Here is a 25151-nt window from a genome sequence, read left to right as displayed (position 1 = left end):
TGTTCCTTCACGACTTGGCGAACCGATCACATCCGAGGCACAGAACAATCTCAAGATATGTCCCCACAAGCACACAGGATGAAGTGCCTGATAAATGCCCTCACTAATTTCCCCTGCGTGCAAGCGACCATCCTGGCCGCCACTTAAAGGTGCGGAGAACGCCTTGTGAAAGGCTTCATACGAGAGACATGTCCAATCTCGGTACCACGACGGTGCCGGTCACTTGGATCAATAACAGGTTCCACGCGATAATTAGCGGGAGAGGTCTGCTCCAAGACTGTGTATGGGCCAAGAAACCGAAAGTGAAATTTGTCGCACAAGCCAGGGGTGCGAACTGGTGTCCGAAGTGACACGTCGTCGCCGGGGCGGAAGAAAGCAGCGCTGTGGGATGCGTCATGGAGATTCTTGCGGTGCTGTTGCCTTGCTTCAGTGTTCACTCGGGCGAGCTGGTGACAGTGGAGGATGCGGGACACACTGTTCACAGGAAGATGCAGATGGAGTGACAGGGGCGGTCAGGAAAGAGACGTCAAGAAGGGGAGATGGCGATCGGCCATAGAAAAGGTACTCGTAGAATGGCGAGTAGCCAGTTGTGCATTGTACGGCGGTATTATATTACCTTAAATAACTCCCCACGATACCCCCTACTCAGCAAATACATCGCACCCACTAGACCAACAACCACCCCAAATTACCATGAGTTGGACATGTCTGCTTTTATTCACCATACGGTGGTGTTGAAATATAGTTTTTTTGTTCATTCTACACAATTGTGGAATGCTCTGCCTGGTTATGTTCGATCTTTATCACTCGATGACTTCTTATTGTACATTACTAATCGTTGATGTTCAGCGCACTTGTTATGCTCTTTTATGTATTGTATTTGCCCACTCCTGTGATAGCCCTGCGGGGCTGCAGTATGTTGAAATAGATAAATAAGTAAATATGTCTGAAAAAATGTTGCAACGGGGCCAGCAGAGCAGTAAAACAGTATGCTTGAATGGCGCTGCTTCTTCTTTATAAAAATCGCATTGAAACACCTGAAATATTTGTAATACAGTAGAAGCTCATTAATTCCGCCCACAGAAATTCGCAAACTCGGAAAATTTGAACGTGTTCTCTGCTTCACGCGAGCATATACATTGTTTAATGACGTCACATTTGGCCGCAACTCGGTTGAGTTGGACGCAACAAACGAAAACTTGGGCCAGGTCTGCAATAAAAAATTTAGTTGTGAGTGTCAGCGCTGTGTTTTCGTTTCGCTTCTTCTCTCTGTCCGTGTGTGTGGTTGCGCTGCCGGTAAATATAATTTGGACGCTCCTCATAGTGCGCTGAGCCTGAGGCACTGCTAGCGTGCGACGCAACAGAGCAGAAGTGGCGGTTGCAGACTAATGAAATGAGGCAACAAACTTCGCGTTGCTATCTTCATCAGTTAGTGGCCACGATGTTGTCCACATGCGGACTCAACACTCAGCAGTTTCGTTTTGCCTTAATGCAATGCACGCACAATGTCACAAAACATGTCGGAAGCTGTTGAAGATGAAGATCTTTCAGCCACGGTCTGCATGCTGGCATAAAAAACACGCTTGCTACATCACGATGGACGAACGATAAGTTGCTGGCCATTTTACCTGTGAAAGAACTTATCGGCGAGTGTGCAGGGTGGTGGCAGCGGCAATAGGCTGTAGCGGTAAGGCAGGGATGCAGAGCAGGTTTTGGGCTCATTAAACTCGGGAGTCTTGACCCGTGGTCACATAGTGAGCGAAGCCGCGGGATAATAAGTATTGCGTCTTTTACACTGTTCTTATGCAAAATAAGTACAGGGTTTACATATTCATCAAGAAAATGATAAAAGTATGTTGATGCTACTGGCATTCATTTACTGTTGGCTTGATACTTTCTATAATTTGACATTCACTTAATTTGGACATTTCTTCCAGTCTCCTAAAATCCGAATAGGCAAGCTTTTACTGTATTATTAACGATCGTAACCATTTGTGGAGTCGTCACCACTGTTAAAGTTGGACCCTCTTTGAAAAACGTCGCTATGTACCTGATTGCAGAACATATATTATGCCAGCTCACCTCACCTGCTGGTAGTAGGCGATGTGGGCTTTTGTAAGCTTGTTGGCTGCGCACAGACCTTATCTCTCCTGCAGTTCTTGTAGTGCCTTTATGTGATTCCAGAGCACTGTCTGTGAAAACAAATTGTGGTAAGGGTTAATTGGGTGTATGCTAACCTTTCTGCTACCGTAGCGCCTTTCGATGTGTAGCTATAACATTTATATTTTTTTTATTTTGTGGTGTTATCGTGTAATCATACAGATGCATGTGCCTCTTTGAATTTGAACCTATGTGATTGCTGAAATGTTTATCATTATTACATTGAGGTTGCCAGCATTGCTGACAGCTGGCTTCTACATTAATTGAATGGTACATAATCTAGAGTTGCTTCCATCATTGTGCTCTGCACCGGAAGAAAATGTATTGCTCTTTTTGTAACCCACTACAGTGCACATATTTTTAAATTAATTTGGCTGATGGCATAGGCAATACCCAGAAAAAATGGCAAAATGAACCAACGCAGCAGCTGAATTTCTTGAAAGTGTTTGTGTACAGTTAAAGTTCCACACTTGAATGCGATTTAAATGTGAACATAAGGGGCCACGACATAAGCCAACAGCCCTGAAGCTTCATAGCCTCCACAGCAATACTGCTCATCATAATTAATTACTCGGGGAAACCCCTCCATTTCTACTAAATTCATTAATCCTCACTATTGATTACGTGCTTCGGTTGCTGAACAATTTAAATTACGCATGCAGGCACAGTGCTTTCACAGCATTATCATTATTTCAGCATTCAGTGTTTAGGCGGTACTATTTGGTACGAAAAAATCATTGATTAGCATTTTTTAAAGTGAACAGTAGCTGCATATGATGTAACTTGTCCAGATCACTTTTTTGGTTCACACAAAAATTCCTGTAAATAACGAGGACCCGTGGTCGTAGATCAGGAACACGTCTTTACTTAATGAAGGCTAGCTCCGAAATCCCCTTCGTACTCCTCCTCCATTCGACCCTGTCCCCACCCTCAAGACTATGCCCCACTATTCTATTTTCAACATCCTCCGAGGGGGAGAGGACAAAAAACGTCACATGAGTCATTTTGTGGCTTCCATTACACACAGGATTTGCACCGGCCGGTTCACTACGTGGCCCGTAGCGAAACAAACGGAAAAGGCTGTGACTATCGCGTCCGTGATGCAGTCACGTCACTCGGACAGCTGTTCTTGCACTGTCACCGCGTCTCAGACGCTAATCGGTGATGAAGCCTGCTCATCCGACGTGTAAATGAGGTGCGCGCTTCCATCTCCGTCGTTTCCATCTCGGTGTGGCATTGGTGGTGTACTCCGCACTCGGGTTCTCCTGCAGACGGTTTACTGCAGCGTTTGGGAGTCTTCTCCATGTGCCTAGATACCTGCAGCGACGTTTCTTGCTGTGGCCCGAACCCTGCGAAGTCCCGAATTTCGCGAAGGTTGCCGATATGGACGCTTGTTCTCCTGATCGGTTCACCACGTCAGTGACGAGTCCCGGTGGCTGACTCTCCCGCTTCTCTGTAGGAATATTTTCGTTGAGATGCTCGCACAGTAGGTTCGCGTGGTGGTGGCATTTCTTCGGCTTCGTTTTCGGGACCCTCCACTTCTCTTCCCGAGGCAGAAGCAGCGCTTTCTCTTCCTTGTGTACGCGCTCAGTCATAACCTCGTCCAGTTCCACGAAGCTGAACGGAACAAAATCCTGACATCCAGACTGTGCATCCAACGACGAAGATTCCAAGAAAAACATGGCACGACTGCTAGCTCCATCGAAGGAGTCATTGTTGCAGGAGGGTAAGCTGTCGGCAACTTCTTCCTTTCCACGCTTCCTCAGTTGCTCACTGGACACAAACTGTTCATCAACTTCAACCTCATTATTCATGCCACAGCTTCCACAGTTTTCACGACTGCCGCCTGTACTTTCGAGAATAGCTATCGCTTGATCCTCTTTCGGTTCTTTATCCCTCTTCGGAATACTACCACAGTTCTCCAATGGCTGTTCCTCTCTTGTCCAATTAACCGCGTGCAACGTTTGCTCAGGAGGACCTTCCACGCACATCATCGTCGCTTGATCACTGCCAAAAAAGACTTTTCTCGGTGGCTCCATATTTCTGCAGGTCATCACCGCCGATTCGATGTTATTCTCTTTTTCGTCCCTTTGTGGACTCGCAGACAATCCGCTTTTGTGATTGGAATCTGAGCCTTCGAAACTTGTCATGTCTCTTTGCATGCCTTCGGAGATGCTGTCACAGTCGTCGGCGATCTTACACAAACCAGCTCGGTTGTAGTTTCCGCTGTCACGTCTGGCGTAAGCAAAAGGAGGATAGCATGTGTCATGCAGCAGAACAGACTGTTCGCGTTCAGACAGGAAATACTGCCCATCAGCGATGGCATACAAGACCTTCTCATGGTAATCTGCAGACTCATCGAGTTCCTTGTCAAGTTCCTCGTCTTCAATAACGTCGAGGACCTTCCTGTCCAACTGGCGGAGCTCAGCTTCCTTGCTCTTCAAAACGTTGACGCACTTCATGACATGGCGCGCTTCGGCATCGGGATTCTGCAGCAGTTCTGTCAGGAGCGTAATAATCCGAGAGACGCTGACCCTGAGAGTTCCACGCACCTTCCGAAGACGCTCGGCCGAAGTCATTGTAGTCCACGAATGACCATTCCCGGGTTTCACGGCACCAGAAATGTATATAACGAGGACCCGTGGTCGTAGATCAGGAACACGTCTTTACTTAATGAAGGCTAGCTCCGAAATCCCCTTCGTACTCCTCCTCCATTCGACCCTGTCCCCACCCTCAAGACTATGCCCCACTATTCTATTTTCAACAATTCCAGTAATGAATTGAGCCTAAACGTGCATTTCGCCAGCGATAAGAAGACCTGCCAACAAAGAAATTATACATTGTTATTTAATACAAATGAGATTGATACCACAAAATTTAATGTTTGATGTAATGCTATGAACCACCTACTTCCTGAATGGGCAATAAAAGGATTGTAAAGGCAAAGCACTCATGCTGCCAAATTTTTTAAAAGGGTGCAGTACAAGAAATGTCAGTGCAAAGATACTGGGAATTAAAGGACATATGCACATTGTTATAGACCCCTGCATTTCCCTGTCCTTAACTATATAGCAAAAAATGCTTTGTTCAGTCCCCCTCAGATATCTGTTTCCAGGAAAGCAGGGATGCTACCTAGAGATTAAGTTGGTTGAAAAATATTTATGCCACACAAAAAAGTATTCTACAATACAAATGTCATTGAAAGGTGGTTCACAGGGTAAGTGAGTATTACTGGCAAATAGAGAAAATGGCTGTAAATAAGTTGAAGAAGTACGACTACTTTACAACATGCTTTTGACACACTTAGATAAATCGCATAGAAAGTTGTACTGTGCAATGCATTGCAAAGAACACGAGGCCCTTCTAGAGCACCTAAGTCTACAGACATGGAAATCTACAGTGTTTATTGATTACTGCAATGCAGGTGCTCACAAAATATAATGTATTTTTTAAATTATTCCATTCTTTTGAAAGCCACAATGACTTTGAAAATTAGAACATTTCTTACCCCGTAAGTTGTGCTCAAGAAAACTCCCTTGTCTCCAAGAAGGTTCCGAAGTAGCTTGAGGGCATGGCAGGCATCGAATAGGGAGAAGATGACTTCGTCTTCCTTGCTTGGATAAGGGAAGAACGTCTTCTAGTTCGCAAACGTGTGCTCGTGAACACGGCAACCGAGTAGCTTTGCCATTGTAACATAGGCATCAAGGCAGTCGCACACAACAGTGACCACTTCTAAGCCGCATTCAGTGATGCAGCAAATGGCCTCAACAACGAGATTCTTGAGAACCTCTCCAGATAGCCCCGCTGAAATGAAATAGCCAAATGGCATTTTCCAGGGTGCTGCTACGCCAACTACCATAAAGACGAGTGCAGCATCAGTCGCCAGTGGCACATTGTCAGCATCGATGGGGCCCTGGCTGTTAGCCAGGTCGACGAAGCCAATGAGTGGGCCACTGGGTGTGTCTAGCTCGCAACATTTTTTTATGCTCATTCCATCGAGCACAATAGAGCAGAGGCGTTCTCTCGGGGCATCGTTCGTTTGCTTTGCTTTCAGGTCATCGAGAACTTCGGCGGTGAACCGTGGCCAACCTTTGACGACATTGAGCCTTTGCCTAATTACTTGCACACTTGCCATTGGAAACAGTGTTTTCAGGTATTTGTAGGCACGTGGCGAGTAGTAATGCAGTCATCGCAAACTTCTTCATCTCTTCCAAGTATCTTCTGCCATGAGGTTGCTCTGCTGCATTTTTGCTCCAGCTTTTCATTATTTCTAATGTCAGGTTTCCAAACTCTTCCAATTTTGTGTGTGCTTCATCTGACAACGTGTGCCTTCTTTTCATTACACTAATGATATTTTGTAGATCCTCGTTTAACCCCTTCGCTCTTGCTGCACTTACCTCTAGTACCTTAATCTTTTATCTTGCTGATGTGACCATTTCACCCAGCCTCTTCACCTTTTCTTCTGGACACTCCCTGGAGCTGTAATCATGGTCAGAGAGGCTTGGTGTTTGTTTAGCATTGGTCGATGACTGTTGCGAAAGGTCGCTTACTGTCGGTGAGTCATACCTGGCAAGGTCTTTAGAGCTGCTGGCTTGTGGCAAATCCTGGAAGACATCAAGAAAACACCTCTGTGTACAAGGAAATATGCAGCCAACATGATCTGTACAGCGTTCCTTTGTGGAAATGTTTCGGTGTGATCACTGAAGCAATTTTACTATCGTGGTGATTTGTAATTGTCTCTCTGTGCTTCGTACACTAACCTTGTGACTAAATTAAGTCATTGGGCGTTATGTTTGCGTACCCACTTATGAATGCCTGGGCCTAATGTTCAAGTTAAATTTCTGGTTTCACGCTGTCATTAGAAATGCCTAAGATCACTGTTCTAGTTCTGTGCACAAAAATATTCTTGGAAGGACACATTACTGCTGTGATTTCTTGCATTACACATTCGACCACCTCAGCGCACACTGGTCACGAAGGTAGAATTTGAATTGTAACACATTAAAAATTTAAGGTAACACGAAACTGCAAAAATATGGGAAGAACACAAAGTGAACACAGGCTTCCATGAATGGCTGCTTCGACTTGTGCTGAAATGATCCCCTTTTCCGATTCAGAAGCTGGATGCTTCAAGCAAGAACGTATGTGCAAGCTAGCTGAACCTCTTTTAGCATAGGTGACCGATTTTTGTACGCAGTCGGGGAACACGCACGCTGCGGGCCCATTCTTTTATTTGCCTGTTGTATCCATCACTTAGAAAACATTGCTGCAACTCAAATGCAGGAAAGTGTAGTATTCCTGAAAGCCTATTACAGAAATATTCAGGTGCCTTGAGGCACGAAAGCTCTTGCATATGGCTGATGCTTAAAGCAGCAGAAAGCTTACAGCCTGCTTTTCTAGTATATGTGAGCATTTTTTTACAATTACAAAACCATCCTTTCTGAATTATGCCTGCCTTGAATGTCTGTAGCATCCTTGCTTTGAGTACTGTCTTTCAGAATGTGTACCGTTTCCCCGCTTCTTTAAAAGAATATTTGCATTATGCCCTTCCTATTTGGGTTTTGGACTCTAAACCCAGAAACATTGCATGACCATACCACCTCCTTGAGGAAAGTAACGACGATTGCTGATGTGCACATTTTTTGGATATTTTCATCTGTGCAATTAACCTGTTGGTGAATTCCATTTGAGTTGTTTTGTGTAGTAATGCCTTAAGATTTTTGCACTACGATGCAACTTTTTATCACTGAAGTTGTATCGCATTTGCTGCTCTACAACGTATGCCACCAGGTTTTAATAAAATTATTACACAAGCAAACATACATGTGTGCTTTCACTGGACTTCGGATGTTCAAACTGTGAATGCACAGCACCCTCCTGTAGCAGACGTTTCTGCAGACCGCTCCTAAGTTCCTCTGGCCTGAAGTGTGCGGAACACAACATGTGATGGCTTGCAGGCTTTTAATGCCTGGCTGTCGCATGACATCAAGCCATTTCTGCAGGAGAGATGGGTTTTCCAGTGGGAACCTGCATGAGTTATCAAAAAAGAATAATGGAACTCAAGTAAAAAATAAAAAATAAATTTGGACAATATGAATGTGCTTTCTCCTCTTCATTTTTTTCTTTTTAAAGCTTCAACGGGTGACTCGAGAGACCTCTAAGAGCATTGGCTTCATTTGAATTCCTTCCGAACATTTATTTGTCAAGAAGCGCTTCACAATCTGTAGAAACTTTTGATTTCCTAACTTCATTCTCGGTAACATCACAGCATTCACCGCTGTGGAAGAAATGAAACAACCAGAACAGCGGTAAAGTAACGCGCGAACGGCGGACGAACAACGCTTCCACTCTTAATTTTGTTTTGGATGCTTGGCTCCGTTTTGTTTCTGATACCCCGGCCCAAAAGGAGCGAATAAGCATTCCTCCATCGCTTATATGTGGTGCGACGAGTCTGTTCACCCGGGTTTGTATTCTTGTGAGCAATACAGGTAAGCACAACGCCAAGGCATCCTGACGGTAGTTCAAGTACCGGCACTTTGCGCGGACGCACGATTGAGGAGACGATAGTTGCACAAGTTTCTTCTCGCATAAACTGCGTCATGTTGTACCTGCCATAGCGCTTAATTCTGAACATTGTTTAATAAAATACCAAAATAGTAGCAGTCACAAGCCTCCATCTTAAATCTCAAATACCATTATGAATGTACTGCTGAACTCGAAGAGAAACCAACGGCTGCGCTCTAGCACTGCGTCGCTACCTTTATGTTTACTTAAAACTTACGTTATGCCTCTATTTAAAGTTTTCCGTAAGAGTAACTTTTCAATTCAGACATTAAAATAAACTGTACACGTCTTTCGCGCTCACAACAAATTTATAAGAAATGGGGTTTTAATGGCGTATCCATGTTTCAATCCAAGTCTCGCTCAACACCAGCCAACACAAGCCTCGCGGACACCTACCGTCACTCCCATCGCGCCAACAGCGCCCCTGAACAAATTCTCATAGACGGTGGCGCCAGATTTCCCTCTAGGTAGTATTGTGAGAAACTCTTATGTTACAGCCATGCGACGTAGGCGCATGTCGCAGAGCTATTTTTAATATGGATGGATGCTATGAGCAAGGCCGAGGTTTGGGCTAACGTCGCCACCTCGCGGTGTGTTATGGCATTTACATAATTGCACGCCTGCTATTGAAACGCACCGAATGGGACGGACTCGCAGCAGCGACGCGTTGCAGGAAGTAAACCGTGAAGGCCACGGTCATGCTGCATTACTTCACTATACCGCTCCCAGACGGCGACACCAACCCATTATGATATAAAACTTTGATCGCAAATAAACGACGCAGGACGGAGAAGTTTATTTGCGCTAAACGTTTGACATAATAATGTGATACCAACAAGCCCGCCTAGCTATCCTGACACCACCCCGCCGACCAAGAGCACTGCGACCAGTGTGTGACGGTGGCGCAGTGGATAGCATGCCCGGCATCTGTTGTCGCGGACCGAGAGGTCTTGGGCTCGACTCCCGTTTTATAAGTTCTTCTTTTCCATTTATTCGTGTGCATTGTTTCGACGCCATTTCCGTGAGGGAAATACGTCACTGAAATCTTGGTGCACCCGGCGTAAAACACTTTCGTGTTAAGATTGTGTTCTTTGACGCCAAAGAGCCTTACAACCTACTAAGTTTACCTAACGCTCTGCGATATGTAGCAAGCCATTGGATGTGACAAAGAAATTTGTCTACTCATGGCAGGTAGTGACCGCAGCATCCGAACTACAATACTGCAGTAACTAGAATGAATGAGTAAACTTTATTTAAAAGTGGTCTCGCAGTTTTTCTTTTTGCGAGGCGGGGGACGAGGGGATAAACCCCTTTCCGGTCCCGACCTCCGTGGATGATGATGACCGTGGAGGTTTCTCAAGGTGAATAAAACAGGAGCACTTTGCCAGCACTTACCTACGGGCAGAAACCTGGAGGCGTACGAAAAGGGTTTACCTTATATTGAGGACGACGCAGCGAGCCATCGAAAGAAAAATGATATGCGCAACCTTATGAGACAAGAAGAGAGCAGTGCCGATTGTAATCTAAAAAAGCCAGTGCTCTAGCTACATATATGACATGAGTTTGCATTTACACTCTGTACAAGTGTCTGTATCAATGAAAAATGTAATCAAAACAAGTGGCATGTCGAGAATTCCAAAAATCCTCTCATGTTTGAGGCAGTGCACTGTCGATTCTCTTGTTGGGCATTGCAATTATATTGTTGCAGAGGATGACAACCATCCAGAGAGCCCCGCCTGTGTGGGAGTTGACCAAGACGCCACCGCACCGGCACCGCCGACCGATACAGAGTCAACCGAAGTGGCTCCGCCAGTGACAGCTGCAAATGTGACAGCTGACAGCGATGCCACCCTTCACGAAACAACAGTTCCCAGAGGCAGATTGTCTTTGATGACGAAAAGCCTTTCGGAACAGGCTGATGTACGCTTTGCACTATAGCTGAGAACACGCCTTGCGCATGAGGCTGAAGGAAGAAGATCACGAGGACACATAAAAAACAACATAGGGAGCACAAGCTTCAAATGTGCGTGTTTCAGCCCGATTAGCTAGGTGCGTGTCTAACCCCGATTTCAACAGACGCGCATCGTTCGCAGGTACCGAGATTCCCGAGCCCGAAAACTCTATGAAGCTTTCGCAATGCATAACCTTGGGCCAGCATGTATCAGTTTACCTTCGATAGCGCTAACGGACAAAGAGCTTATCTATCTTCACCGTTAATTTGATGCGTTGTATAGGGTAGAGCACATGCGCTTTCTCAATGCCCCTGCCCATCCTCTCATGTTCCAAGCGTATTTATTCGTGTTCGCACAAATAAAAAAGCATTGTTCGTAGCTCAGCGCTTGGTCCCGTCTGTCTCTTTCTGTATCCTCGTTATTTTCACGGTTTCGAACCCACGAAGCCTACCAACAAGCTCAGACCCATACCATTTTAAAGAAAAAGAGGCTGGCTTTCACCTTCGGAGCATGCATAAAGGGACCGAGTGAATTTTTAGTGTTCAGTTATAGGCGCGAGCACCCTCCTCCCGCTGCCCCCCACCCAAAAAAAATCCTGCCGACGTCCATGCATTGAGGCACTGTTGTATGCCGCGGCGTTTGTCTGTCACTTCTGCTGATTTAAAGTGCAGCATTTTAGTAATATCACGATTACAGATTTCTGGCAGGAGCCTTGTACTTTGATGACCACTAACTCTTTTTTAGTCTTATGTCATAATTCATAATATACAACTTTGCTGATCCAATATTCTGTTTTTTTGCTTGTCTCGAAAAAAAAAATGTCTCAGAAGTTCATTGCACAACATCCGATTGCATGAGGCCCCTATTCTTGAATAATCGAGTGAAATAATGAGTGCCGTAGAGAGCGCTTTGTCAGTAATATTTGCAACTAATCGAAGTATTTATGCAGTTTATCACAAAAGTTCATAATCATTATTAAAGTGTCTGAATGTAGATGCAACTTGTTTCTCTGACGTACTGCAGAATGAGAAATTAGCTGCTCCAGGGTGCTCCCAGAGGCAAAATTGCATGCATCTGGAAACTGCTCCACAATGGAAGTTCTTGCTGCTCCAAAGTGCTCCAAAATGAAAATTTTGCTGCTCCAGCATTTTCTCCAAACCAGAAGGGCTGGGTAGCATCACTCCAATTTTGTAGTGGAGGGAGATGCGAGTACTGCGGCGACATTGTTCTGCGGCGATAGCTGCTGGGCACACTTGCGGAAAAGGCTGATGGCGGTGCCGGATCTCTCCGAAGGCACGCCGCATTGTGCAAAGCTGCACATGCAGTTATGATCTTCACAGCTTGTTCTGGCTTGTGCTCTAACTTCATATCGAGGCAGGGGAAGCGCCGCTTCAAGGCACTAAAGTCCTGTTCTACCGAGTTACGTGTTGACTTATAAGACTTGTACCTGTTTGGAAAAAAAAATATACTGGTCCCTCTCCGCAAAACACTTCAAATGCATTAGAAGTTTTGGCTGTACTTGCCTGACTCTTCCCGTGTCTTCTTTTGGCTGGCTTGTGAAATGGAGTCATTAGAAATGGGTGGCAGGCATATCCCACATCTCCGAGGAGTACTCCGGACACGAGAGCTGTCAAAAATCCTGCTGTCGTGAACTGAACAAGACCACCTGCCAAACACATCGCAAAATTGTAGCTGTGGTCCGGTGACAGCCTGCACATCATTGTATCCAAAAGATATGCGAGACACTCATCAACATAGTACTCATCAAAAACTGCTCGTACGCATTTGAGAGAAGGTACGAATGAGTAAGTTTTCTGTTTCAGCAGTGGAGTTTCTTATTAAGGCACTTTTGTAAACACAAAAACGAATTGCGCGGGCCAGAAATATCACTTAGTTGCTGCGTGTAACGTTAATAGAAAAGTTGCAATGGTAATCTTTTGCGGCAACAACACTTTAATATTACGGCTTAGTCAGACCGTATTGGGCTACTCTAGAATAACTGTAACGAGAAAAATCACGCCATCTCCGCTAAAGGGGACCATGAGGCGATGCGAAGCAGCGTTTCGGCATGTCGAGCCCGCGTTTCAGAGGGCTAGTGGAGAGGGTGGGGGAGAGAGGGAAAGGGGAGAGGGGAAGTTGAGAGGGGTAAAGTGGGAGAGTAGGTGTGTGGAGAGGGTTCGCGCATGCGCAGTAAGGGTGGTCACGTCGCACACCACCACCACCGGTTTCAACTCCGCCACAAGATGCTTCGCATCTAAAAAAGTTCTTCTGAAGTCAACAGGCGTTTTCACATTTTGTCCCATCGAAACGCGACCACTTTGGCGCAGTATTAACTCGAGTCCTCGTGTTTCAGCGCGCGCCACCTCAGCTGTTAAGTTTTCACGGTGGATTTGTTTACATCTGCGCGTGAGCCCAACGCCACCGTGTACACAGAATGGTAGGCACAAGAGTGACCACAAGCTAACAATTCATAAAGTATATTTCGTTCCTTTACACGTGATTTAGGTATGCGATTTCTTGTGGTCACCCTGGGACACAGGCTATCAAACTTATTGAGTAATTCTGCTTCAGCGTGACCACACACGTTGGCTGTGATTTATGCTTAGCTACCGTCACGCTGTGCTCAATGTAGGTCACACAGCGTCAGTCACGTACTCAAGTATTCTTTAGCAATGATATGTGCGCTCTTTGTTTTTCTCCATTATACGCTAATTTATGCAGTTGGCGGTCTGCCCAATATATTTATTCATACAAGAAATGGGGATCCGAAACACGATGGCAGCTGTGCAGGGTGCAAACGCGTCCTATATTTCAGAGACCGCGTTATCTGTTCGCAATGAAATCGACAAGAAGCATGAGGCAATCAATAATTGTCTGCTATTATTATGGCGAAAGCCCTATATGTTTCGTAAGTCAATAAACGTAGTGAGATTTAGCGAGACCTGAGGGTACTCTGCGAGACCTTGCCGGCGTTGGCGTCAACATGAATGATGAAAAAAGTCAGGCGAAGCTTGCACCAAGCCGCGCAAGGCTTGAAACAGCGAAACTGGACGATTCTGAGGACTAATGTGTTTGCTTCTAGGTTGTTTGTAGGCCTTAGCTATGAGATGCAGGTTATTTATAGGTTGCTTCTATGTCGTCGCTAGGCTTTAGCTAGGTAATGCTAGGTTGTTTCTACGTTGATTCTCAGCGCAGAGAGGTTAGAGTTAAACCACAGACAGTCACAGACACGACACGCATGTTCAAGCTCCAGATACCGAAGCTCGCGCTGAAAGTAAGCGTTCACAGCTCTCATAGATCTAGGGGCACGTCCTCGTTGTCGTAGGCCTTCCATCGCTTCTTGGGTTTCTCGCAGCTGCCGTTGCCCTTCCCGTTCCCTAGTATTCTCTTGTACGTACTCGGGGTCTTCGGCTCGCCGCCTTCGCTTCGCAGCCATTTGTTGGGCTAACTGTTGCCTTCTTTCTTTCTAGTGGAAGTTGTGTGTAGTCGTATTTAACTAATTTCTGTGGCACATACCCGTTTGTTGGGCTAACTGTTGCCTTCTACATTTTACAGCGAAAGCTGTTATGAGATCATTTCACCGGCCGTTTTTGGCGCCGTAGTTGTCCGCCGCCGCCGCCGCCGCCGCTGCCGCCGCCGCTGCCGCCGCCGCCGGTGTCCGTAACCAGTATCGCTCGAAATAAGAAAAAAACTAAATAAGAAAAAAATTCCAGGATGGAGCGAGGTTCGAACCTGGGTCCTCTGCGTGGGAGCCCAGTATTCAACCTCTGAGCCATGTCGGTGCTTGAAACTGCTTTGCTAAAAGGTCCTATACAGGCTTCATGTCGGGAAGGAACCACATTAGCATATGCAATATAGCGTGGTAGAAGAGTAAAATAAGCACCGAGCGTAGCACAACGCGAATTCTGTAACCAGGCGTCACACAATGCGAATTGCGCAACGAGCAGGTTGTTGAATGCTTCCAACCCATTACAAAGGACCCTGCCATAATTCTTCATCATCAGGCACAGCATCAACAAAGTGCGCATAATGCCTTACATGGGTTTAGCAGGTACCAACGCTCTCCGTAGAATGACAAAAAATGGCAGAGTGCCTGCTGGCCTACTTCTCAAAAATTACAATTATTTATAGCGTAGTGGGTTCCTCGCAAGTGCACTTGGATTGGTTGCCAAGGAAGCCCATAAGCGCATGATACACTTCCTCTGGGTCTCAGTAAAATTACAATGATTTATAGCGTAGTGGGTTCCTCGCAAGGGCACTTGTATTGGTTGCCAAGGAAGCCCATAAGCGTATGATCCATTTCCTCGGGGTCTCAGTAAAGTTCTTCGCTCCCCCCCCCCCCCCCCGTCTCTTTCCCACGTCAACGTATGTTATACAGCATGACGGGAGAGGGAAATAGCGACCGGGCGTCACCCAATGCAAATTACATAACTGGTGGGCCGTTTAAAGATTCCAACCCATTACAAAGGGCTGAGCCATAATTCTTCATCGTCATCAGTCGTCGCGTGAACAAAGTGCACATAATGCCTTACAGACGTGTAGCTGGTGCCTCGCTTCTCCGCAGAATGACCAATAATCGCTTAGTAGGTGCTTCCCAACTTCACAAAATTGTGATTTATGGCGTAGTGGGTACCTTTCTAGTGTACTTGTATTGTAGCCCCAAGAGAGCTTAGCGGGCTCTAGAAACGCCACTCTTCCAGCTTTCGCTGTGACTGTGCTGCGGTTTTAGCGCAGGCCTGGCGTTTTTTTTTAGTGCGCCAGCGTTGAGTAGCGGGATTTACCCAATTTCTGTGGCGCGTATCCCTTTATTACGATGATAGTTTTTTGGTACGGGATGAACAAGAAACGATTTGCTAAACAGCCTCGCGGTTGAGACATGCCAAGGTACGCAAAAAGGAAACCAAACCAAAGAGGTTCGACTCAGCTACTTCTTTACAGGAATGAAATATGGTTTATTTGACTTTATTCCATTTACCAAATGAATCATTGACAAAATGTACAGACTCAGCAGAATACCTTTCTAACAAACACAAAGAAAAGTGAAAAAAAAACACGAATCATCTTTATGTTTGTAAGAAACACATCTAACGGACACGCTAGGTATTAAGCAGTCACACATCGCAAAAGTGATGTATTCTTGGAGAAACCACCGGCATGTGCACGCATACGAATGCCGGTATCATTGCTACGATAGAAGTCAGCACTAAGTCATGAGTATGAAGATTTCTAGCAGCGAGTCTTTATGAGAGCAGTATTCAGGGCAAGTTGGTAATCCATTACTTCAGTACGATTACGCAAAAAGAGGGAAATAGAGAGAAAGATGGACAGCAGAAAAGGACACACGCAGCGCAAGCTTTCAAATAAATTTGTTGTGCCAGTGAACCTTTTATATATTGAAGCACTAGAGGATTGCGCATGCGGGTACATGGACTAAAAAAAATAAAAGGGTCGAGTTTAAAGATACCTCCGCCAAAAAAATCAGTTCTGTTTCGGCGAGAACCAGCGAAGGGGAACGAACGCACTTATTACGCAATTTCGCAGTCGCCTCAGCCTCAGCGACTTCACGAATCAGCTGCGTCCTGCCATGGGATACATCGTGCGAGTATTAGGTGAAGGTTGACAGCCTCAATACCGGCAATGCATCGCCAAGAAACCACAAGTGCCATTTCTTGCGTTATCGTGGTGTTCACGTAGCCGGTCATTGAGGTACCGCCCGGTTTGCCCAATATGTTGTTTCCCGCACGACATGGTCCGCACACTCAACAAATCTGTTTCGGTGCCGCTTAGGGGACTTCTTTGGTGGCACGGCATTTGGATCCGGCAGCTTGCATAGCCTCCCGAGCTTGTTGGGTGCAGAAAACACCACTTTTACTTTAGCCTTCCGAGTTGTCTATTTCAGGTTGTGGCATGGATGGTACAACACCCACTTTGGGGTGTTTGCCGCAAGCGACATCAGCAACCAGCTTTGGCGCGCAGGGTCGCGCTTCTCTCAAACGAGGGGGGCGAAGCGCTAAAAGGACGACGTAGACTAGGGCGGGCGAACTGCAGGAGCTTACTTGCGACTGAGTTTTATTGCCAAAAAGAGAAAAAATATAAGTGTCGTTTGTCCGTTAAACTCGTGGACCTCCGCATATTTGTGCCAACGTATACGGAAAATGCCACCTGGTGGCGAAACGTCTATATCAGTTTGTTGTTAATAATTTATTTGTTAGGACGGAGTAAAACAGCCATTTAAGTGGGTGCTTGGAACCTGAATATCAAGTATCTGAAGGAAGTCATAAACGCTCAATTATTGGAAACGCAAAGGTACTTTCTGCAGCAGAATTTACCCCGTGGTCATTTCTGATATTGGCCAGATTTCCCAGTGAGGTGTTAGTGAGAAATATGGCGCAGATAGTAATATCATTTTATGGGGCGGGGAAATTTGATATTAAAGAACAATGAAACTTTTGTGGCGTCTAGACATTTCAAACTGTACAGCTCCGGTGCCTCGTCCGTGCCTCGTCCCGCTCTACTGCCCTTTTCGGCATGGACAAAGACGAAAAATGGCACTGCGCTGACAATGTGCATCAGCATTTGATTGGCTTGTTGAGTTGAACTTTCTCACTCGTCGACCTATTAACCTAGATAGCAAACTATAATCGCTGACACCTTACTACCTACATGTATATATTCTAGGCGAACAAAGCTAGAGTGAAACTAGATTGCCTGAATGTACGTTGCGCAACCGCAGAAGAATGCTTCCCGTCGTGTTTATTCTACCCTTTCTGCAAAGTTCTCACGGAGGTAATTACGTATTTTGTGATGAAGGGGCTACTGAGAATGTATGATTGTGTTTTGCGAGTTCTAAATTATGGAATGAATTGTTAATCAATGAAGCGTTCCTATTAGGAACGAAGACATAAATGACATAACTTTTAATGTAGGGTTGTCGTACGCTGTTTTCTTCAAACCTCTTCTCTTTTAAGCGTATTCCGTTTAGTCGTATTCATTCTTGTGCTCAATGCAGACAACTTCAAAGCAATAAAATTTAACCGCCTATATGCCAGCATTAATAACATCATCGATTTCAAAAGGCAGTCGTATTGGCGACTGGGCGTAATATTTTTTGTGTGCTTTCCTGGCTGCATGTTCTAACAAAGTTTCTGCATTCTTTGAGCTTTGGCCTTTGAATGCTTATCTGAAATGTTTGGTAGTATATAGTGACGAGACACATATTGAAACTCTTTATAAATATATGATAAAGGTACATTGCAACAGCGCAGGCGCAGTGAATATCCAGTGGATCGCTAAGCTTAGAACGACTTGTTGAGGGCCATCTTGGCGCTTGATCAACATATTAATTTGCACAAGAAAAAACTTAGACAAAAAAATCTCACCATCTCCCCGTAAAGGGAACCCTGAGTAGTATGCGAAGCAGCCATGAGTCGACTTTCATTTCTGTGTTTTATGATCTTCATCACTCTTCATGATCCTTCCATTCGAGGTTCCCCTGATGTTGTTACTCGTCATATATGACTTTAAGCTCAGGGGAACGCTTCCCTTTGAGTATAACCGCCTTGTGGTCCGCAAAGTATAAAGTTAATGGCTCTTCCTGCAAAGGCTGTAGCTTGAAGTTTGAGAATGCGATGTCAACGCGCCCGTTTCGCTTCGGCTTCGCGAGCCCGCCGCTCCGGATCGGCTGGGGCACTGGCTACGCCGACGCGACGCCGGGGAGACAGGCCTCGTACACAAGCTGCCTCGCATGTAGGGGTACCTTGCATGATTTATGGCGTAGTGGGTACCTTGCATGAATGACGATGATTTCTGGCGCAGTGGGTACCTTGCGTGATTTATGGCGTAGTGGCTACTTTGCATAATTTATACTAGAGCACGCGCTGCAGTGCAGCGAGTGCTCTATATCACGTCCATTAGTCAGGCAAACATTCCTTTCTGACACCATGCGCGAGCTCTCCTCTCGTGCCAACACTTCGTTCTCTTCTTTCTTCCATACATCTAGTGGCACCTTTCTCTCAGGCAAACATTCCTTTCTGCACACCATGTGCGAGCTCTCCTCTCGTGCCAACACTTCACTTCGTTCTCTTCTTTCTTCCATACATCTAGTGGCACGCGGGGCACTGGTTACGCCGGGGGGACAGGCCTCGTTCATAAGCTGCTTCGCATCTAAAAAGAATTTATTTCACGCGAAAGAAAGGTGATCTTGCAGTCGTTCCTTAAGGCACGTTTACACTAGAGCGACACGACACCGACGCAGACACGAAGCAGACGCAAACGGTCGGCCGACGAGTCGCCCGCCGACGATGTCGCCGGACCGTCTGGTCATACAAAGCCGACGACGACGCCGACGCCTCCAAAGACAGCATGTTGTACTAGTGTAACATGATGGCAGTCCAAAAACACCAGCAAAACGCGTCGGCAGGTCGTGGGCAGATCCGTGGCCGAGCGAAAATTTGCCCATGTGGTTGCGTCGAACGTGGAAGGGGGAGATCTTGGGGGAGATAACGGAGGCCCCCCTCGAGATCCTCGGGTATTTGACAATGGGCACCTTGCCCACCACTCCGACGTCTTTCCCTCGCTTCCGCTCTCTTATCCGCGCCCCGCACCGACTACGCCGAGAGGGACAATAGTAGGGGAGGGAGGGCAGCTTAAATGAGGAGCGCGTGGTCCCCTGTTTTCAATTTTTTCGCGCAAGTTTAGTCGGTGTCGCTGCGCGCGCCTTCTGTGTGACAAGAGAATCGGCCGACGAGAGTCTGGTAGCACGACAAGACGCGGACGGCGTCTTTCACAGACGATCGGCCGACTGTTGGCGTCGTTGCAGTGTTAATAGAACGACGACACGACAAAAGACACTCCCGGCGACAGTCGGCAGACCCGAATCGGTGTCGTGTCGCTCTAGTGTAAACGCGCGTTTACGTACACACAAGGTGTAGCATTGCCTCTGTAAGGTAGCGAACTGGTAGACCGTTCACGTGATACTTTTTGTCCCCCAACAAGCTGGCCAGCCTTTTTCCCGGAAAAACTGCAGCAAACGAAATGAAGTGAGCAGGCAGGAAAAAAAAAACACCACTTTTCGACGTACATAAAATGCGGCTGCGGAGTCGTGTATTACGCACCACTGTCTTGTGGAAGTTTAGTCGCTGAAACCGGTTTAGTGGCTGTGAGCGCCTGTCCTGTACTTTGTCGTTCACACATAAAATATGTACCATTTTGCGCAGTACACAGTTTTCTCGCACCATTTCATGAGCCATGCTACGAGTTTATATTAACTATATGTGGAATTAAGATCGCCGGTGATAAATTCCTCAGCAATGGTGTTTGCTCCAAGCATTGCGCGCAGCATGTTGTTGATGCACAATACTTGGGTTTTTGGTGAACAACACTAAGGCAAAACACCACTTCTTATTCAGGTATGAAAGAAGCGACTTCCAAAGGTAACCGCTAAAATAAATAGCAAAAAGGAAAAAAAACCGTGCTATTTTCATAACACCTTAGACAGTTTCAACACAGCCATGGACACAATGAAAATACATGGTTTGAGTACTCTCTTGTTCGGAAAGCGTTGATAATGGCAATACGCGTCTCTGAAATACCTTATGCGAGAGGTAATATTTTAAACAAATATTATACGAAACATTCATTCAACCAGGAGAAAGCTGGTACCTGAAAACAGTTTTGAGGTTCCACTTGAGAAAGCGCCACTACTTTAATATATCAATCGGGAATCGGGAAAAGAAACTCTTCAGTAAAGTAATGCAGTAATGCCTATGAAATTAGGCAGACAAAATATAACCTGCAAGATTCATTATATTGGAACCCGTCTCCATTAAGAGTTGAGATAAATACAAAAGACGCAAAGGAGCATAGGAGCGCAGTATGTAGTGAGCCTTTTGGCTTATTCTCCTTGTATGTAACCGAAAATATTCCGACCCAGCCAATTTAAAGCGTTCATGTTCATTTAGAAGCAGTTATAGATTTGAATTAATAAATGAGAGGCCCCTGACGCATGACGCCAGCACTGGTTCATGTAGGCAACTCACTGTCGTAATATTGTAATCACAAAATAAATCATTGTTACGAAGCGTCCGCTTGACTCCATTAAAATCTTCCCACACTAAGATATTTAACCTTAGGGAAGATCACCGGGAATACTTATTGCTCGGAAAAGAACCGTGTAACCATATTTTAAAAGTGGGTAGCTGGATTCAAACAAAAAGTACAACAAAAATGTCCTTCTGTTTTTCTCAGAACTCACTGAATTTGTCGAGCGAGTTCTCAAAAACTTAATGCGGTGTTTTAGGATGATGCGTGATATTAACGAACGCGTAGTATAACACGAAGCAAGCCACTTTCCCGCGCTTTGTGCAGCTGAAGAATAAGCATTTAACTTACTTGCGACTGCAACTAGACCGGTTTTCAATTTAGCCAGATGTTTTCGTAACGATGTGTGCTATGCTTTCGTGCAACTTGATTTTCTTCTTGATCAGAAGGCAATGATCTTTAATAACCTCTAAAAATCTTGGGTTTGTTGGCCAGGGGAAGGCTCTACCAATGATAACAGTTAGGTAACTTCCTCTGGCACTGCACGGATCTCGTATTCGTACCGTTATTCACTCACCATGCGTATTCCTCTGGTGTCACGAGGCTATTTAATTAAAATGTTCTCGTGTAGGTTCGTGTCATCGAGAAAGGACCGTCATCGAGAAAGGAGAGACGAGACCGTTTGCGCAGAAGAAAAAAACTACACCACTTCCCACTAAAGGGCACCATGTGGGGATGCGAAGCAGCGCATGGGTCGTCCGTGTCATCACGGGCACCTTGCCCGATGTTAGCGCGTGCTTGCAAGTGGAGCACACCATGAATTCACTGTAGTTGCTGTTGCTGTTACTCGCCCCGAACTCTTGTTAGAAACAACCAACCAACCAACCAACCAACCAACCAACCGAACTCTTGTTGGAGCACGCCACGCGTGTTCATGGCGCGTCTGCAGAGTCTCGTTCCCCGACGCCGTCACGTGATTGCTGAGAGAATGTAAGCGGGAGAGGCCACAGCGTCTTACCCAGTCCCTTACACAGGCTCGAGCGCGCTAGCGCGTGCCAGCACACATGGTTCCCGAGCGGACGGTCGCCAATGGAAGGACAGACACAGCCCCGAGCAAAAGCTCCTTCGCATCTAAAAAAAGCCCAACACTCAGTATATTTGAATAACCGGAGTAAATTTAGAAGCGATAGAAAAGAGAACAGATGATGCAAAAGAAAGAAAAAGTGAACAGAACAAGGAAACGACTGGGAGACGCTAACAGTGCACATAAAAGTTCAGAAGAAAAATCAGCAGTGGTTTCCTGTACAAATACAAGCGATGAGCGAAGCTCCTTAGAAATAGGGCGCTATGTACGTTTTGAAACTGTTTATTTGCGCCGCGCGCCTTGTTTATTGCTTTTTTTTTATGTTTTGCGCCGCGCGCGCTTATTGTCTATTTGCGCCGGCGCCGGCTGGGGAAAGCGTCTGCTACTACCTTCGACAAAGCGCCCGCAGTGCGCCAGAAAGCTAGTTGTCATTTCACAATCCACGATAAAGATGGTGAAAGTGAAGACGACCATTATAACCAGTTGTGCACAGAGGTTATTTCCTTTAACCTGGAATTTCTGCTGCGCTATAGGCAAACCGCTCAAGGCCTAAACATTTCCTCTTAAATCACCGGCCAACCAAAGTGATGCTTAGGAGAAGGGAGCTTCAATGGCGACGGCGGGGTGCGGGCCTAAAGGTTGTTTCACGTGCCGCAATTGCACCGAAAAAATAACTCCGTTCGCTGTATTATCTCTGCTCGCACCCGCCGCTAATGGCGGTTTCGTTTCACATGGGCTGCAAATGGTTTGTGATTTTCGCTGTGCGACTGGCGCGGCGAGCAACGTTGCTTGCTGCCGTTCTTTGTGGTGGACACTGCACAATTTTTCAAACGTAATCTAAAAATATGTGCTTTATGTATACTAAGTTTTCATGAACGGTAACGAAGAGCACGCGTGTTCGGTCATTCAAGAAGTATTTTCAGTCTTAATTCTTTTTAAAGTACGCAACAGCGGCCATCACTATAACAAGCAGGTCGAAGCAGTTTTAACCATATACCTTGGTTTTAACAGCTCGGTCGGCCCGGCGCTATTTCAAGGGGCCGAGACCGAAAAATCGCTCCAATATGTTGGTCGCTCGCCGCTGACCGCTGCGGCACAAGCGAACGGCCCTTTTTTTTTCGCTGCGAGCGAATTAGCAGCCTGAAAATCGCTGCATTCTGTGTCATGTGAAACGGCCTTAAGGAACCTCGCTCCTAAAAAAGAAGAGTGTCACAGTTTAGTGAGCCCAGACCCACACAAGAGACGCAGTAGTGCGGACGGCGATGCTGGAAGATGCAGTAGGAACGCTCTCAGGCTAGGTTTGGATGAAGGCGCTGCACGGAGGGAAAGTGGCGTCGGGCGAATTGAGGTCAGCGACCTTTCGGCTTTCGTCAACCTACGCTTGGCGACGTAGCCGGAGACGAAGGCGTGCCTGGCCGACGCCAGACGATTTAAGAACCTTGGGTCTGTGTCCAGGTGGGAGCCTGTAGCAGCCTCAACGCAGAAGCACTGCCGGCCGCCACTACGGCGCCCTGCACGTTCTTCTCTTGGCCACATCTCCCAACTTTCTTGGGGAGACCGCATCTGCAGAAACCCGATACGGCAGACTCTCTCTCTTTAAGAACAATGTTTACATGGTCTTCTACCATGTGCGTGGCGCCTGTTATCACGTCCAGTTGTACACAAAGATCGGCGAAATGAAAACGAGTCCACACGCAGACAAATCCTGATGAAAGAGGACGACGACGTGCAACGCCACAAGGGCGCGAAACACCACGGAACATCTGAAGGGCCAATGATTTGCCAACACCAGAGGTCCAGCAGTCTCCAATGCGGAGTGGAAAGATGGACTTGAGGGCGAGAAAAGCCTTGTGCACAGAAGAGCAAGGGGGAGTTCTAGGAGGACGAAACGAGCAGATTGGTGTTCCCGGAACGGGCGCTGAAGACGGGCCGTCGCGTTGCGGACCCGGACTTCCAGCACTACATTCGGCCGGAGCCTCCTGCCGTCGCGTTCCCGAGCAAGGACACCTTAGCTATGGTACGCGAACTCCAGCCCAAGGTCTGCGGATTCCAGCGCCGGCAGGCAACGTAGCAGCAGCAGTTGGGCTACGGGCCCGAGCTGTGCATCGAGCTGCCTGGCCAGGTTGCCCCTGGCATCTCAGTGCATCGCTCAGCAGCCATCGTTTCATATTCGTCACCAGCCAGCCCGCGTCAACTCTCTGAGCCGGAGCCGCCGCGTTTCAGTTTCGTAAACGTCGCCGAGCCCTCAACGACATGGTGAGACTTACCACCAGTCATTCTACCGCTCCGCCATTCATCCGCGATGAACTGTACTGCTTAGTTGAAGTGTGTGAACTAGAGTTTTGGTTGTTGTTCTGAGTGCGTTATCGCTTGCAGTGAACTTTTCATTAGTGCTTACTTGTGTATAGTTATTTTTTTCATAGTTTCTCAAAAAAATTTGTGTGTTGTTTGTGAAGCAAACGGCTTTGTCCTTAATAAAACTCTCAGAGGCTCAGCCCTAGAGAGCTATTACAAACAATAAAAAGAACCTGCGTCACATCTGGGTATAATGCAAGTTTATCCAACAACCACAGAAACAAGAATCGCTTGCAGCAAGATCCGTTAACCATCTAAATCACTAGGGTAATAGTTTGCGCTAATTAAACTTACGCTATCAGAGAAGACGTTTGTGGTTTCTCGGTAGCGAACAAAATGAAAGTGAGCAAGTCGAATGCAGAGCGCCAACAGCAACACAGGTAGCTAAACATTTATAAAAAACATTCTGGTATAATTTCGAGTTGAATAATTCAAACTGCAACGTGAAGGTAGCGTGAATGGTCATAGCATATATTCGGGCTTTGTTCCGGTCGTTAAGACCGTTGTCGAGACATGCGTTTCATGCTCGTTTCCGTACTCGAGACATGCGATTAGTGCCAAATGCATTGTTGCCGTGCGTAGCACTCTGACATACTATATATTGTACTGTGAGAAAATGTGTAGTCTCGATTAGCAGCGCTTTTCTTTTCGTCCGGATATTTTGTGGTTCGTTGATGTTTCTGAGGCGCACAGTACGTATAAGTACAGCTGCCTCAGACGACGTGGTGAAATTCAGCTGTTTACCTGACTCTGCCTCAAGAAGCTTTAAGTTCATACTTCACGGAAAGCAGCAGAGACTAGAAAAAGAAAAGGAGTACAAAGCTGTGAATACAGCATCACGGACAGATTGTTACTAAAGCTACCTTGATTACAGATACAAATTAAATTACTGTGAACATTCATGTATTGTATTAGTGCGAGTACAGCACCTTAGGGCATCAAATTAGGCGCGCCATTAGTATTATTTTCAAAGGCGGGGCGCATATAATAGGGGTGAA

Source organism: Rhipicephalus sanguineus, chromosome 4 (genome assembly GCF_013339695.2).
Source record: "Rhipicephalus sanguineus isolate Rsan-2018 chromosome 4, BIME_Rsan_1.4, whole genome shotgun sequence".
Lineage (NCBI taxonomy): Eukaryota > Metazoa > Arthropoda > Arachnida > Ixodida > Ixodidae > Rhipicephalus > Rhipicephalus sanguineus.
Note: the sequence above shows the minus strand (reverse complement) of the source record.